The sequence below is a fragment of the Zootoca vivipara genome, chromosome 6 (assembly GCF_963506605.1).
Source record: "Zootoca vivipara chromosome 6, rZooViv1.1, whole genome shotgun sequence".
Classification (NCBI taxonomy): domain Eukaryota; kingdom Metazoa; phylum Chordata; class Lepidosauria; order Squamata; family Lacertidae; genus Zootoca; species Zootoca vivipara.
The window spans coordinates 90,867,448-90,886,012 of NC_083281.1; positions in this window are offsets into that span (position 1 = coordinate 90,867,448).

Below are 18,565 nucleotides of genomic sequence, written 5' to 3' on the forward strand. Positions count from 1 at the left end.
AACCAGTCAGCCAAAAACCATTCCCGTCCTAGACAAAGGGACTGGTTTGGCAAGCTTGGTCTCATACCTTCTACTCCCACAGATCCAGGCTCCCACGAACTGGAAGGGTCTCAGGCAGAGCCGTCTTTCCTAATGGGCTTACTGGCGCGTTGCGCCAGGGCGCTGTCCTCTCAGGGACACCCAGCGAGTGGGGGTGCTACACGGTTTTACCGGCGGACTCCCCTTTCCCTCCTGCACGCCCGCCAGCTGCACCCCGTCAACCAAATGGCTGGCGAGTGTGCAGCTTGACTCCCAAGCCTCCATGCAAGGAGAGCGATCCCTGCAGAGGCTTAGGATGGAAGCTGCGCCCTGCCAACTATATGGCTGGTGGGCATGCAGCTTTCTTTCCAAGGCTCTGCGGGAGGAGAGCAATCCCCGCAGAGGCTCGGGGAAAGGTTGGCAACTCTGGGAAAGGGGGGGGGGGCGCTGGAGGAATCTTTGAACCACGGCGCCGGTTATGCTTAAGATCACCCAGACTGTGCCACTACGATTCTAATTGCGAAATATTGGAAGAAAAATGAATTGCCTACTATAGAAGAATGGCAAATGAAAATGATGGACTTTATGGAGCTCGCGGAACTGACAGGAAGACTCCGGGACCAAGCAGATGAGATGATGGAGGAAGATTGGAAGAAATTCAAAGTATATTTAGGGAAATATTTTAGAACATAAAAGACTGAGTATCTATGGGAATATTTTGTTGTTAAACATTAGGGAAGGAAAAATGGGAGGAAAATAGATAAATGAATTAAATTTAAAGGATTGAGGTAAAAATGGAAGGAATAATAATATGATGATTAATATTCGAAGCAATGAATAAGAAACTGCTAAAGATGATTTGAAAAGGAAAATCAGTTAGAAGGGGTCTGGGGAAGTACAAGAAACAATGGTTGTAAAAGTTGAAATAAGTTGATATGTTTGAATCTATTTTTATTTTCATGTTTCTTTTTTGTATTCTATTTTTTCTTGTTGTTTCTTTTTTCTTTTCAAATATTATTTTTCTTTTTAATATTTGTTCTATGTGTGATGTTGATGTACATATAAAACCAATAAAAATTATATATATATAAAAAGATCATCCAGACTGACCCCCAAACCCACAGCCTTGTTAATGCAGGACACCTAGGTTTGCTACGACCGGCAGTTCAGTAGATGGGCATGCACTGCTTGCTGAAATGCCAGCATGGCTCGTGCATTTCTCAAGGGGGATGTGTATCCAATGAGACACACTAAACAACAGCACTGCATGAAGCGGCTCTTCAAACCGAACTCTGGGTTTGCCAGCAGCCCTAATTCTGAAGCCCACCAGGGAAAGCCTCTCTGAGCGTTCCTGCCCATGGGTTTCTAGGGTAGCTCAGTGGTACAGCAGCTGCCTTGCATGCAGAAGCTCCCAAGTTCAATCCCCAGCAGCTCCATGTAGGGCAGAGAGAGTACGCTGCCGGAAACCCTAGAGCAGGAGTCAGCAAACTTTTCCAGCAGGGGGCCGGTCCATTGTCCCTCAGACCTTGTGGGGGGCCAGACTATATTTTGGGGAAAGAAAAAAAATAGAACAAATTCCTATGCCCCACAAATAACCCAGAGATGCATTTTAAATAAAAGGACACATTCTACTCATGTAAAAACACGCTGATTCCCGGACCGTCCGTGGGCCGGATTTAGAAGGGTTTGCCTACCCATGCCCTAGAGCAGGCATCCCCAAACTGCGGCCCTCCAAATGTTTTGGCCTACAACTCCCATGATCCCTAGCTAACAGGGAATTGTAGTCCAAAACATCTGGAGGGCCGAAGTTTGGGGGTGCCTGCCCTATAGAGTGGCTGCTGCCAATCTGTGTAGACAAAACTGAGCTAGAGGGACCCCAAGGGCCTGACTCGGCATAAGGCAGCTTCTTACGTTCCTATGTTCTGTTGTGCTCCAGCAATTAGGGTGACTCAGAGATTCACCCATCTCAGCCCACAGTCCTGCTGGCGACGGCCTGGCCTGAATCCCAAAAGCCACAGCCTGGTCAGGATTCCAAGTACCCCTTGAGCAAAACTGGAAGTTGGACGTCACAGATGCTCTGTCTGAGCACATTTCTGGGCACTCCTGGGTGCGCGGTCGCTGCTCGGCTGTGGTCACGACCGAAATCGAACTTCCTCCCTTGCATCACCGTAACCCGCTTCCTGTTCATCTCATTGGCTGGGCTCCATTGTCCTACGTGGGGTTTGACTAGGGTTGGCAGGTCTCTTGATTTACATATGTGGGGATTTGTGAAATTGTGACAAGTCCCCCTCTTTTCCCTGCTGACCCAGCAGGAGAGCAGGAATGGTGACTCAGGTGGGTTTCCAGGTTGGATCCTGCGTTGGGAAAACCCGATCTCCATGCCCAGTGGATGGGGTGTAATGGAAGGGAGGGCCTGGGGGCACTTGAGGGTCTCCTTTTTGTAGCTGAGTGTTGAAGCTCAGGGAGCGGAATTTGCAGCGAGAGCCGTTTTGTGCATCCGCTGAATAAAGAATGAAAATGTAAAGGTAAAGGACCCCTGACAGTTAAGTCCAGTCGCGAACGACACTGGGGTTGAGACGCTCATCTCGCTTTACTGGCTGAGGGAGCCGACATTTGTCCACAGACAGTTTTTCCAGGTCATGTGGCCAGCATGACTAAGCCATTTCTGGTGAACCAGAGCAGCACACGGAAACGCCGTTTACCTTCCCGCCGGAGCGGTCCCTATTTATCTACTTGCACTTTGATGTGCTTTCGAACTGCTAGGTTGGCAGGAGCTGGGGCTGAGCAACAGGGGCTCACCCTGTTGCGGGGATTCGAACTGCCAACCTTCCGATCGGCAAGCCCTAGGCTCAGTGGTTTAGACCACAGCGCCACCCACATGCTTGAATAAAGAATAGAGGCCTCTAAAGGAGTCATCCCTTGAGAGCATGACAGAGACATCCTTGGGGGCCCAGAATCTCCTGGGCCCAGCAGGAGAACCCTGAAAGCACAGCAGCCTCTCAGTCTGGGCCAGTGGCACCCAAATCTTTTTAGGCCACGTCCCCCTCGGTTACATAAACAGGACCCTGGAAATGCAGTGAGGTCGAGGGTATGTTCTTTCACTTGTGGTGGACCTGAAAAAGTGTTAAAGAGTATTGGGAAATGTAAGGGGAAGGGCTTATAGAGAACAGCCCCCCCCCCATCAGAAGCAGCCCATCTCCAAGCAGTCATGAAAGCGAAGGGACGGATGAGGAAAGTCAGGAGACGGAAAGGGAGTGCCAGACCTCTGGCAACATCCAAGAGCCCCTGCTCCACAGGCAGGAAGAGAGGGAGAGGGAAAGAGAGGAGAGGAATCAGGCAGAACGCAGACCCTCCCCCCCCCCCCGACTCCGGAATTGAGGAGGAGGAGAAAGGGGAGGAGATTCACTGTCCCGAGGCTTTTGTTGTTGTTTAGTCGTTTAGTCGTGTCCGACTCTTCGTGACCCCATGGACCATAGCACGCCAGGCACTCCTGTCTTGCACTGCCTCCCGCAGTTTGGTCAAACTCATGTTCGTAGCTTCGAGAACACTGTCCAACCATCTCGTCCTCTGTCGTCCCCTTCTCCTAGTGCCCTCCATCTTTCCCAACATCAGGGTCTTTTCCAAGGATTCTTCTCTTCTCATGAGGTGGCCAAAGTATTGGAGCCTCAGCTTCACGATCTGTCCTTCCAGGGAGCACTCAGGGCTGATTTCCTTAAGAATGGATAGGTTTGATCTTCTAGCAGTCCATGGAACTCTCAAGAGTCTCCTCCAGCACCATAATTCAAAAGCATCAATTCTTCGACGATCAGCCTTCTTTATGGTCCAGCTCTCACTTCCATACATCACTACTGGGAAAACCATAGCTTTAACTATACGGACCTTTGTCGGCAAAGTGATGTCTCTGCTTTTTAAGATGCTGTCTAGGTTTGTCATTGCTTTTCTCCCAAGAAGCAGGCGTCTTTTAATTTCGTGACTGCTGTCACCATCTGCAGTGATCAAGGAGCCCAAGAAAGTAAAATCTCTCACTGCCTCCATTTCTTCCCCTTCTATTTGCCAGGAGGTGATGGGACCAGTGGCCATGATCTTGGTTTTTTTGATGTTGAGCTTCAGACCATATTTTGCGCTCTCCTCTTTCACCCTCATTAAAAGGTTCTTTAATTCCTCCTCACTTTCTGCCATCAAGGTTGTGTCATCTGCATATCTGAGGTTGTTGATATTTCTTCCGGCAATCTTAATTCCGGCTTGGGATTCATCTAGTCCAGCCTTTCGCATGATGAATTCTGCATATAAGTTAAATAAGCAGGGAGACAATATACAACCTTGTCGTACTCCTTTCCCAATTTTGAACCAATCAGTTGTTCCATATCCAGTTCTAACTGTAGCTTCTTGTCCCACATAGAGATTTCTCAGGAGACAGATGAGGTGATCAGGCACTCCCATTTCTTTAAGAACTTGCCATAGTTTGCTGTGGTCGACACAGTCGAAGGCTTTTGCATAGTCAATGAAGCAGAAGTAGACGTTTTTCTGGAACTCTCTAGCTTTCTCCATAATCCAGCGCATGTTTGCTATTTGGTCTCTGGTTCCTCTGCCCTTTCGAAATCCAGCTTGCACTTCTGGGAGTTCTCGGTCCACATACTGCCTAAGCCTGCCTTGTAGAATTTTAAGCATAACCTTGCTAGCGTGTGAAATGAGCGCAATTGTGCGGTAGTTGGAGCATTCTTTGGCACTGCCCTTCTTTGGAATTGGGATGTAGACTGATCTTCTCCAATCCTCTGGCCATTGCTGAGTTTTCCAAACTTGCTGGCATATTGGGTGTAGCACCTTAACAGCATCATCTTTTAAAATTTTAAATAGTTCCGCTGGAATATCATCACTTCCACTGGCCTTGTTATTAGCAGTGCTTTCTAAGGCCCATTTGACTTCACTCTCCAAGATGTCTGGCTCAAGGTCAGCAACCACACTACCTGGGGTGTACGAGACCTCCATATCTTTCTGGTATAATTCCTCTGTGTATTCCTGCCACCTCTTCTTGATGTCTTCTGCTTCTGTTAGGTCCTTACCACTTTTGTCCTTGATTATGGTAATCTTTGTACGAAATGTTCCTTTCATATCTCCAATTTTATGTTGGTCCAAATCGCGGAAGGGGGACAGTGCCGGATTCTGATTCGGAATGAGGAGACATGAAACCTGTAGCTCGCTACACTGTAAATAATGTGCACTAATAAAGACTTCTGAAAGACAAGCAGGTGGAAGGTCGTTACTCAGGAGTAGTCACAATAACCTTTGACAGGAAATAATTTAGAATGAATTGAAATAAATGTTTTAAAGCACCTTTCCAAAAAGAAAGAAAGAAAGAAAGAAAGAAAGAAAAGAAAGAAGCCCAGAGTCCTTTTCGTTGGGGATAATTCAAATGGAAAATCTCAGGTGTCAAAAAAGTTTTTTTTTTGCATGCCACCCCCGGCAGCCCGTGTTTTGTTAGACCTGATATAGGCAAAAATCTGCCTTTATTCCCTTATTGGGTTCTCCATCGGTTGGAGAAGGAGAATATAACAGAGGCCAACCAGAGAAGTTTGAGAAGCAAAGCCTTTATTTTCGCTGTTGCAACAGGGTCCTTCCTCTCACACAGGAGAACAAGGAAGGAACCCCAAACAAAGATGTCTTGCCCTTAAAAAGAGATTTGAAATTGGTTTCAGCCCACCCCCCAGAAGCATCATCCATATGTCACAGAAGGGGTGTAGCCCAAGACCCCCCCTCCCTAGATTCATCATAGGCACATCATGAACGGGGAGGTCTGGTGGCAGTAATCTGAGCATCCTGGACCCTGCCCCCTGCCCCCAAAACCTAATCAACAAAATTGAGAGATATTTACATTTCCCTGTTTCCCAGCCAAGTTAATCACACCCTTTTGTCTGGCAGTCAGGTATCAGGATGCCAGGGATTATCACTTTAATTCCTGAGACAATGAGAAGGTTCCCCCCACCCCACTTCTTCCTTGCAGAGGAACACCTGGTCAGAGAGAGAGAGTCAAAATGGTGTCAGTCAGGCCTGTTTTCCTGTGCTGCTTCAGACATGTTTCTGTACATTCATGTACATGTTTTATGAACAATTATTATATATATATGACCTCAAAATTCTTATAACAATCCCCCATTTGGGGCTATAATTTTTCTTAAAAATTGTTGCCCCACAAAAGAATAACCAGATGTGTTGTTTTAGTACTTTGGGAGAAGCATTTCTCAAAAATGGTCTATGTATTACAGTTAACAGGATGGTCCACCAATATTGACTGGAAAGTGCAGTTTGCTTGTTTACCCTTTTGTGTGTTCTCAGGTGTCAAAAGCTAGCTCTCCTCTGGTTGCACACCTCCATCGTGGCACAACAGCAACAATCCCTGGTGAATCCCCTTAGGGCTTTCATTTTGACCATGTCGCCTGGCACCCCCCATAGCTGCCACAGGTTTGGACATGTCATGAGAGAGATGCCTTTGCCTTGGGCTTCCTATGGGCCTTTATTATTATAGGCTCTGGCCTTGCACTGTAGGGAGTTGCCCAGTTGCTCTTAAAAGAAGAAAACTACTTGCACCTTGGATACACTTGTCCAATTAGAACTGAAGCCAAATTAAAATTTATACAGCCCCATAAAACATGTCCAAATTAGTCAAATTTAACTCTAAAAGGGATCATTCCTGTTAAATCAAGACATAAATACCTTCATTTATCTGGTGTTTCATGGATCTTGGAGCTTATTCTTGGTAAAATGAGTAAAAACAATTTTAAAAAATGTGTAGAGAAGGTTGGCACACTGCAGAGTGCCAGGTGGGACAAGAAAACATGGTCATAAGTTGATCTAATCTAAATACTGGACTATGCAATATCCTGATCCTTTAAAAGGCATACAATGCATGGCAATAATACAAAAAAAACACACATTGGGACACTATACATTAAACATAAAAAACAATTAAACACAAAATTGGGTCACACCCCCCCTCCTTGTGGAAATAACATACTGTCAGACATAGTTAAATGTTTCTGTCGAATATCACACAACATAAAACATAATCATATATCAGTTGCGTATCTTGAGGCCAATTCTTAATAGGGCACAGAGTCTTGAAGTCAAAAGAGAGCGTATGTCCTTGCAATTCACTTTCCCTTGCCCCTCTTCAGTCTGTTTCTTTTGGAAGGAGATTTTGAAGATGCTGTGGCTACTTTGGAAAATCTGATGTCTGTTGTTGTTGCAGATAATACACAGTCTTATAGTCAAAATCCTTAAAACTTTTCAACAATAGTTCCCCCCTTTCTCCCCCCTCCCTTAAGTCCCAAAAAGTCCCAAAAAAGTCATTTATGGAAACAATGGCTGTGGGCTTTCTCATGCTGTTCAGCTGCTGTAGGTTCATTATTCAGTCTTCAGAAATACAGTCTGCAGAGGGACAGGAGTGCTTGGAACTAAAAGACAGTTAGGAAGGAAGGAGTGGGAAAACAAAAGGGGAGAATATCCTACAGTATTTCTAAAAAAATTGTCGGGAAGCTGTAAATGATACACATCCTTTTGAAAATAGGCCTGCAGGGGGTTGGGGCCTGAAGATATAATTAGTTAAAAAAAAAAATAATAGTCAAGAAAGGGGAGAATATTCTAGAAATTTCTTCTTGGGAAGCTGTAAATAATATAAGATCATAGTTAAGCATTTTATTCATTTAAATATTACTATTATCATTCATATTTAATTACTGCTGTTATTGTCTACTCAGTCAGTTTAATTTACTTCACCTAGTTTGGCTGTGGAGGAAACAAAGGACAAAATTTTTGTTAATTAGGACACAATCAATAAGTTATTAACATTTTCCTTATGTGGTTCTGAATTCTCTTTGAGGTTCACGTATCTTGTTTGAAAGGGATTATTATTATTATTATTATTATTATTTACAGGAAAGAATGAGTTAGATGCTACATTTGTATGCACAGAAAGAAAAAGTAGAAATACAAAAAAAGATACAAAAATAAAACAAAATAAAATTTAGATTACCACTCACACAACAATTTTTCAAATGAAATTGGACTTATCAGATTTAAAAATATATATAAATGGAATCAGATTATTTATAAGCTAAAGAGAAGCGTCAAAGGCAAAGAGAAATGAAATTACTGTTTGTATCTCCTCACTCCTCACTTTCTTTCTTTCTTTCTTTCTTTTTTTGCTGTGGAAGAAAAAGAATTGGGAAAACACTCAATCATTGCTACATTAGAAAAGGGAGGGTTATATTAACGTAGGGTAATGCTTCAGGGTGAAATGCAAATGGGAGATAAGTATCCATCCTGAGTACCTGCTAGGAAAGGACAATGGAGCCTTTTGTTTGCATAGTCTGTCAACTGGTAGACAGCAATTTTCTATGAATTTCCAAGTGTGGAGGGGGCTTGTTTAGGTGGCGTCCCCCCCCCCAATTGGGAGATAATTTTGCATTAAGGTTCTGAAAGAATTTCTCTGCACCCTGAATCTCAGCATCCTGCTGGAAGGGGGAAATTATTTCATGTGAAAATCTTGTCAGGAAATGTTGTTCCTAAAATGTATAGGTATACAGTGGGAGAACTGTGAAAAGTTTTGCATGTTGAACTGGAATTGGCAGCTTCTAAACAGTTGATGGTTCAATGGTTCTTTATCTATTTATTTTTACATAAGGAAATTAGAATTTAAGTTTCATGTGCAAAGCATAACCTTGAACCTCTTAATTAATTTATAAACTACTCAAGAGACAGACATATAGTAGGAGTACTCTGCTATTTATACCTGTGGAAAGAATCTGGCATGTTAAGATTTTGAAACTTGGCAACCATTTAACTTTGATGGACCAGTAACACACGAGGTTGTTTTCCCTCAGTGGTTCAAAGCTTTACATTAAGAAATTTGAATAATATTTCATGAGCAGATTATAACTTTTTCGCCCCTTAGTTAAAACCTCCTTTTTCTCCTCTATTTTCCTCTTCAAGCTGACATAGCCTCTGTGCATGTACAGAGTTCATGATTCGGCAGTCTATTATACCATTTTTTAAAGTGCTGCACCTCTTGACCAAATTACCATCTGAATAAAGGAAGGGAAGGGGAAAGAGTAGATTTAAAAATAAGGTTAGATTTCAAACAAAAGATAGAAACATAGCAGTGTTGTTTTTTTTTTTAGAGCCAGTTTAAATTCGTTTTCCTAGTTTGGAGTCCTAATACAATTTGATACATTGTTTCTTGTTTCTTGCTGCTTAAGAAGCAGGCTTATAAACCTTAAACTAACTTGGAAGCTGCAATAAAAGTTGGGTCAGATTAAAGTCCTAATGAAGTCACCAAATAAACATCTCGTACCCCAGGCAAAATAAATCTCGATTTGCCCCCTTTATCTACAGGGTTCGGGGTGAATTCGTAATTGCAAATGTTTTCGTTTGTTTGTTTGTTTTTAATTAATTTATTACAGCCATGGCAGACTAAATTCTCTGCCCCCTTATCTATGGGTAATATGGCCAGAGCAGACTTAGTGATATTCAACATTCTCACTCATCTCGGCCTCACCATCTTCCAGACTAATTCTTCTGGCCTTTATGTACAGGGATGGTCAAGGCTCATTCTGCTTGATTATGAATTTGTATGTGCTTGAACTGTTGGGTGGAGTTTTGCAGTTAAAAAATAGCTGACAATATGGTGGAAAAAATAACACCAGACATTCATTTTCAATGTATGATATACCATCTCTACCTCTTTCTAAGTGGCACCTCAAACTCTTCATGACAAACTTTAAAAATCTGTCTTTCCATCCTTCTCCACCAAAGAGTAAAGCTTGACTGAATTCAGGTCATTTCACTAAGCCACCAGAGTTTAAACTCACTTTTCAGTGCTTGAGTAATCTAGTCCACCCCTTCTGAAATATGGGGATCTCAACACTATCACCGCCCTTAGGATACACATACATTTGAGTAGATGCCTGACTGGGATCCCTATCACGGAAGCACACGTGTGTACTAAGGGAAAAATAAGGAAGGGGAAGATTAAAAGTACCAACGTTATATAGAAGTCTTTAGCAAACCTTAAGATTGGATAAACAGTTTAAGAGGGAATTTACTTCCTTACTAAAACCATTCTGTCCATTTGAATCAAGGTTAAAGTGACTCAGATAGACATTTGCTGGCTATGGAGCATTTCCCTAGAAGGAACACCATATTTCATAGTCACATGGTGAAACATTACATACAGAGCACATGGCTCCCTTGTGACACAGACCTTAAATATTGTGAGTTCACAAACAAACATTTTCAAGGTTACAATTTCCCTTTTCCCTTCCAGCTCCCCCTTTCTGTAGTGAAAGGGGTAGGTATGCACATACACCCCTCTTTCACTCTCTAGAGAAAGATTGGGAAATGTTCAAGACTTTCATATGTGCTTAAACTTTAAACCTTAATAGACAAAGTGATAAAAACTTATATAATCACTCCATATAAAAACAACAATGACACTCTTGTTCCAACTCTGAAAACCAATAATCTTTCCTTGCCAGAAAGCAGAGCTGGGCTGAATTTCAACCCATCACCACATCAGACACATTGCCTTTCACATAGCTCTAAAATGGGAGTTAGAAGGGACCCTGAGGTCATTTAGTCTAACCCTCTAAGATACAGGATTCACAAGATTTGAATGAAAATACCAACTTTATACAGAACCCTTTAGCAGATGAGTTTTTTCCTTAAGAGACTGATATCAGGAGCCCAACAATAACCCTTCTGTCCAACACAATTGAAGTTAAAACTAGACTCAGATAGACAATTCCTGGCTATGGAAGCTCTACTTTTGACAAACAAATCATCTTTATTGGAATAGCTGTTCAATTTTCCTTTAGTCAATATTCATCTAGTCACTTGGAGAAAGACTCCCCTTTGGAGCCTCTCTCAATAACAAACATTTGCACACCTCATTCTCATATTTATAATGTTTAAGATTGATCGGTTCAACATTGTTTCTATACTAGAAATTTAAACAAGTTGGCAGTTTTAACTATGCACACTTAAGAAGGCAGTCTATGGATGTTGTGGCAAATTTAAACACACCCCATAACATTTCTAAACCTTGAGCACATCTCTTATCCACTTATAGCTGGAGTTTATGAAGTGAACATTTTCAAGTTTAAAATATTTTCAAGGCATTGAGCAAGCATTTATTTTCCTTCATCCTGCCCCCTCCTTTTACTTTTGGAAAGGAAAAAATGGCCTTCTACAGCCTCTTTAAAACAAACCTTTACACACTATAGCAGACACAAGGAACAGACGCACATACACGTAACAGACAACACAGACAACATGTAACATGCAAACATTCTGAGGGGGGTACTGGTCTTCCAGGGTCAATTTTAAAGTGGAGATTCTCTGTATGTTAAAGGAACCTCCTGGTAGCCATTTCCCCTCATCTGGGTGGTCCATGGTAAAGCGGACCCAGTGTTTTTTGCAAAGTTTTTGCAAGCGATTTCTGTCTAGCTTGTCCGCTCCAGGGATATCACTCCAACTTTGGAGGACAATTGTAAAGGGGTTTCTCCCTCAAAGTCCTTACCAGAGCCAAGCTTCCACTGTGCTTTGCTCCGGTTGGGAGTTTGGGGTAGGAATTCCTTAGAAGATTGGGCGCCCATGTTTAACTCTCTGGCCTATTTATACTGCAGTGCGGGTAGAAGACCCTCCAATCCGGGACACTCTATACCTTAAACTCCTGAGTCTAAGACTCACTCAACAGACGATACCGTCTCCTGCCTACCTGTTGCGTGCACTTGCTAACTAGGTGGCTGGTGTGGCTAGATACCTAAGGACCCCCTCCTGGTCATTAATTGCCTAGGGTCCTGCAGCAACTTTCCTGCCTCTTACACACTAGACTCAGATCCTACTGAACGCTTGCCTACGCAATGTCAGGTCGGAACTGAGGAATACAAAGTAGGAAAAAGGAACGGGCGCACTTGCAATCTCCGATCATGGGTCATACCCAACATGGCAGAGGGGCGTCTTCACCCGAAGATTAAGAGCAGAGGAACACGGAATAAGGTTGGATAGATTGCTCAGAACTCCTGCGCAGATTGGCAGGAGCGAGCTGGGTCCGTCCTTCTAGGGATTTCGTTTTAACGAAAGGACGGATCCCAAAAGGCTCCAATTCTTCTTTATCCCTTATGCCTTTACAGCTTAGCTGCAACTAGAGCCCAAGATAAGAAACAGAAAAGGAGAGAACAGTGAAGAGTGAAGTTTTAGATTTTTAGTTGCTGCAGTAATAGCCCACCTGAGTGTCCCTATTAACCTATTAATACTCACTATACTCACTTCCGCCATCACACTCTGTTTCTGATGATTCCTTCTTGATTCTTGATTCCTTCTTGATTGGTTGTTTTAAGGCCGGCCTGATAAAACTTTGCTTCCTCTGGTTAGCCCCGCCAGAACTCCAGTTATTTCCAGACCCTGGGATCGCTGCAGGAGTGCTGCTCCTCCTGGCAAAATGCCTGGTGCGCGCTGGAGCATCATTCCCTCCTCGCCCCCAGAATCCGGGTAACCGAAAAGTCCCTCAAGTGGTCGCCATCTGATATAGGCAAAAATCTGCCTTTATTCCCTTATTGGGTTCTCCATCGGTTGGAGAATATAACAGAGGCCAACCAGAGAAGTTTGAGAAGCAAAGCCTTTATTTTCGCTGTTGCAACAGGGTCCTTCCTCTCACACAGGAGAACAAGGAAGGAACCCCAAACAAAGATGTCTTGCCCTTAAAAAGAGATTTGAAATTGGTTTCAGCCCACCCCCCAGAAGCATCATCCATATGTCACAGAAGGGGTGTAGCCCAAGACCCCCCCTCCCTAGATTCATCATAGGCACATCATGAACGGGGAGGTCTGGTGGCAGTAATCTGAGCATCCTGGACCCTGCCCCCTGCCCCCAAAACCTAATCAACAAAATTGAGAGATATTTACATTTCCCTGTTTCCCAGCCAAGTTAATCACACCCTTTTGTCTGGCAGTCAGGTATCAGGATGCCAGGGATTATCACTTTAATTCCTGAGACAATGAGAAGGTTCCCCCCACCCCACTTCTTCCTTGCAGAGGAACACCTGGTCAGAGAGAGAGAGTCAAAATGGTGTCAGTCAGGCCTGTTTTCCTGTGCTGCTTCAGACATGTTTCTGTACATTCATGTACATGTTTTATGAACAATTATTATATATATATATGACCTCAAAATTCTTATAACAGACCCAAAACAGAAAACGAGCGAGGTCCCAGCCAAAGAAGAATGGCAACTTAAACTGATAGAATATGCGCAGCTTGCAGACTTAACATATATAATAAGAGAACAAGGAGAACATTCGTTTAAAGAAGATTGGAAAATGTTTATAGAATATATGGGGGGAAATTGTGTACGTTGGCAGCATTAAGATAAATTCAACAGTGTAAATAAGTTTTGATAGAAGTAATGATGGAATATTGAATGGTTTATATAAAATATGCAGGGATTTATGCTATGCAAAACGAACCATGGAAAGAGAAGAAGGGAAGTCTTTGATATTTTAAGGTTCAATGAATACTCTAAATTGTAAAACAGAAAATTTAAATGCACACACATGGACACACACACAAATTGGACACTCTAAGTGTCCCAATGGAGTTACGAAAGCCAGCCCAGTTTCTGATTTGAACCTGGAATGTCCCTATTCCCCCTGTCGGTGCTGCCGCCTCTGAGCTCAGGGAGAAAGATGACCTGACATGTGGCTGTGAGCCTGTGAAGGAGCATTGCGTTGCTTCCCCATGGCAGCCACTCCCAGTCCTCCCTTGGGCAGCTCATAGTGGCTTCTGGAGAGCAGGCAAGGAGACAGAGAAGGACAGGGAATGGAGGGAAGCAAAAGTCTTGATTAAAAGATCCCGTACTTTTCTGTGTATAACATGCCCCCTTGTATAATTTGGGGGACTCCAAATTAAGAAAATGGCCCAGAGTTGTTGATTGAGCTTTTTTTGGAGAGGGTGGCCCAAAGTTGTTGAGCTTTTTGGGGACGTTTGGAGTTTTTGAGCTTTTTTGAGGAAGAATGGCATGAAGTTGTTCAGCTTTTTTACAGAGGATTCCCCAGAGTTTTTGAGCTTTTTTTTTGGGGGGGGGTGTTTGACAAAGCTTGTTGAGGGTGTTTTTTTTGGGGGGGGTGCAGTAAAAAACTAACCCGATGGTTACAATCACTCGCACATTAATTTACAGTAAAAAAAAACCCTGTATAGTCCTATACACAAAAAGTACGGTACTTTGTGCGTCAGGGTCTAATTTTTCCCTTTTCTAAAATTTCTTTATTGGTGTGTGGTTTTCTTTTGGTAAATCTACCAAAGAATAAAATAAAATAGGGATTAATGGGTTTTCTCTGGATGGTGGAGGTCCTGTTGGTGTCGTGGTGGTGGCACTTGCCCTGGGGTGGGGGGGCAAAATGGGGTGTTGAGGAGGGTCAGTTGTGGGGAGTGAGAAATGTCTCTGTTTTCATCTGAGGAATGTTGGAGGGAATATACTCCCTACTCTGTAAAAAGCGTTATGCAGAATAGCAGTTTGCATGGCCCACCAAGGAAGATAATAACACAGTAAAATTCGAGACAGCAATGATTAATTGCACATCTATTAAAAAAAAAATACATATATGCTCCAAACTATGGTAATCTTGTAGCTAAAAGAGAGAAAAGAATATACAGCAAGAAATATTGCCTGAGAAGTATTCTTACTAACGAAAAGTTAAGGGCAAAGGAAACTTATAGCATAAAATATTTATATGCAACCACTTACCAAATATGCACAAACCTTCAGCAGCCACAGATGTACGGTAACTAATTTATAAGGAAATCAATAGCTATTTCCAATAATTGGCTATCTTGTGACCTGTGGTAACTCAGCATCATAAATACAAAACAAGGTGTCCCAAAGAAATGGCTTTGAAACCAAGAAGAGCAGGAAAACTCTTAAATAGGAAGCAAAGGAGGGCATTTTGCTCGAGGCTCTGGTCAATTGCGAATAAGCCACACACCTGCCTGGGTCCTTGTAGGGCCTTCACACCTGCGCCAGGTCCCATAAACCTTCTGGGGGTCACTGCAAAACTGACCCTGGGTGTGTGTGACCAAAGGCTCTCCTCCTTGCCCAGGGCGCTATTGACCTGAGAGCTGATTGGAGAAACACGGATTCAGTAGCGTAAAAAGTTGTCCTTGCGCTGCCATTTGCACGAGGAGGTCAAGCAGATGCCAGGGAAGACGGAGGCTGGAGGAGCTCTGAATGCCCCCTGTTATATCTGTCTCTAAAAATATTTGTATACCACTGCGTCATTGAAATATATATCAAAGCATTTTGCAGCCATGAAAACATTAGGCTGCAGGGGACAAGAAGAGTTCAGTTAGCATAAGTGTTCAGCTGCCACCTTTATTTTGAAAATGCCCAGTCCTTGAATGATGTCCTGTTAATTCTGAGCCTGAAATAAAAGCACACGTTCTACTCATGTAAAAACATGCTGATTCCTGGACGGTTCATGGGCCGGATTGAGAAGGCGATTGGGCCGCATCTGGCCCCTGGGCCTTAGGTTGCCTACCCCTGGCCTAGAAGCATCCGATTTTGTCCTTCTCGCCTTGGCTGATGACCCCCACCTAGTGGCCAATAAGGGAAATTTCACTGTATGGCTCAGGTTTGAGTTTGAGGAGAAGAGAAGAACATCCTGTTTCCCACAATAGAGAAAGAGTTGCTTTCAAAGTGTGGGGTGGTATATAACCCGTGTCAGGTTACTTAATAAAAGAATTAGGCTGGATCCCTAAATCCAATGCACAGAGGTAAACACACTCTCCGGCAAGGGAGAGCCCGCAACAGAATATTAAAATCACAGAATCATGTGATTCACAGTAAAGAGCGAGGAATATGTTAGATCCTTTAAATATCCCATTTAGTCGGCTTGCAGTGCTTCCCCTCTCTACCCCCTCACAATGAACAGGCCACACCATCTGTAAATTTAAATGCTTTACTTATAAATGCCAAAGGTCAGATTCATGTGTCATTCCATGCAGCAGGAAGAACACAAATAGAAGAGTATTGAGCTACAAAATACAGTGCAAAAAAATATTTCTGAGTACAGTGGTACCTTCGGTTACAGACACTTCAGGTTACAGACGCTTCAGGTTATAGACGCCACTAACCCATAAATAGTACCTTGGGTTAAGAACTTTGCTTCAGGAAGGGAACAGAAATCGCGCGGTGGCAGCGGGAGGCCCCATTAGCTAAAGTGGTACCTCAGGTTAAGGACAGTTTCAGGTTAAGAACGGACCTCCAGAAAAAATTAAGTTCTTAACCCGAGGTACCACTGTACATAGTCTGGGCTTGAGGTGGTCAAGGCCAGACGTGTTTCCTGGTTGGCTTGATATGGTGGAGGAGAATGAAGAAAGAAGCTTTCTGCCAGGGCCTGGTTGGAGAGCTGGGGGCTGCCAGCCGAAGAGCCCTGCAAGGAGGGCTTGGACTGGCTGGCTGAAGAAGAGTGGTGGGAGCCTGCCTCCCAAGAGCCCCCCAGGGAGGCTCTGGAGATGACACCTTGGGAGGGATTTAGACTGAAAAGCTAGAGGTGGAAGGCCCTGCCCAGAGCTTAGTTTCAGCAATGATATTTTTGATTTTGGAATATATAATTGGCTATTATTTGATTGATTGATTGATTACGGTTCTTGACCAGCACACCTAAATATGCAATACATAAAACAATAAAAGAAAAACAGTAATAATCTAAAAATAGGCAATAAATATAGGATTTAACCATTGTTTAAAAGAAAACTGATTAAAAGGAGTGTTAATACTTAGGGAGGTAGACTACAGCAATTAATTATTTGTATTGTGATTTGATTGGTTAATAATTGGTTGCTCTTTATTGAAAATGAATAAATAATAATTATAATTACTATCATTAAAAAAAGTTTCAGCAATGCCTCTGTTGAGTTAAGACAAACCAGCGACATTGCTGGGTTGTTGTTTTCAGCTATTAAAAAGCTAATTGTCTTCTGTGCCTTCCGTGTGTGTGTGTGTGTGTGTGTGTGCGTGCCCGGGGCAGAGGAAGGGGGGGTGCGGTGGTTGTGGGCTGCCCCGGGTGTCTCCACTGATGCGGGGTGACAAAATGCTGGGCGGCACACACTGTGTGGCCTGCAGTGCACCAAAGCCACAGGTCTCTCCTGGGAGAGACATGGTGGCTTGGGCATTCACAGGCTCCGGTCTACCTGCTACCTCCCTCCCAGCTGTAGGGTGGCTGAGTGGGAGGATGCAGGCAGACTCCAGAGACCCCGTGGTGTGTGCTGCCCCAGGCGCCCAAGCGGCTTCCTCCGCAGTTGTGTGTGCCTGGCCAGGGCGCCCGCCCGCTGCGGAGCTGCGCCCGCCCACCCGCTGTGGAGCTGCACCCCCGGCAGCCGCGCTGTGCGCTGCGCCTGCCCGCCATGCTGGGAAACGGGGCAGGGGCGCATGAGGGTTCCGTCACACCACGGCGCCAGGGCGCCAAATATACTTAAGACGGCCCTGCTGCCCTGTGGATGACCTGGCTTGTTGACACCTCCTTGACACTTTCACTTCCTTTTTCACTGGAGGTGAGGGGGTGTGACCCAACTGAGCCCAGGAATACAGTTCTGTGGCCTTAACCCCTTCATGCATTACCTAGCCCTAAGCTGGCCAGTTATATTTGACTGCAATTTCTCACCCACGCAGAGGGTCTTGAAGGCATCAGCCCACCCTCAATGCCACCACCTAGCTGAACGATGCCTGACTGCTCCTTTGAAAGCAAGTTTTGCTGACAAAACCTATTAAGGGCTCACGATCTGCACTTCTGTCTGTCCCTGGATTTATTCTGTTTGTCCCATGATTTCTAGGCATGGCTCAGGAAAACTCGCTGTTTGCCGCTGATTCGGAACGACCGTCAATCTGTAGAAAACCTGATTGACATTTGTTCTAATTCAGCAGTAAACGGTGGGTTTTCCGGGGGAAAGTGGTGGAAGGAAAGAAAAACCCTCCCAAACTTCTGTCACAGTTGCAGCCAAGGACCTTGCCACTTCCCACTTTTCCAACAGCAACATTTTGTTCTTTAAAATGTTGCCTTCTGCCAGTTATCCCACTCCTTGTGGATTTAAGCAGCGTGTGGAACGTGGCTGTCAGTTTAACAAGACTGATTGAGTGGTTCCTGCGACATTTGTGTTGGCGTCAAACACAGCTGCCCAATCACCCCGCAGAGAATCATATCGCTGTAGAGTTGGAAGGGACCCCCAAGGGTCATCTAGTCCAACCCCCTGCAAATGCAGGAATCACAACTAACACTGCAGTGCTGGGTGGCCCCTCATTCACAATGACTTAGATACGCCTGACTGTGGGAGTGTTGTAGATTCTAGGAGAGGATATATTGACTTAATAGTATCCTTCCTCACTCACGCTTGTGAGCCAGCAGCAGAGTGCACTTCCCAATATATAGCAGGAAGCTAGTTAGTAGATTCGTTTGAATCCCTTTACTTAAACAATCCAATCTGTGGTAATTTGGGGGTGCTGGGCAGAT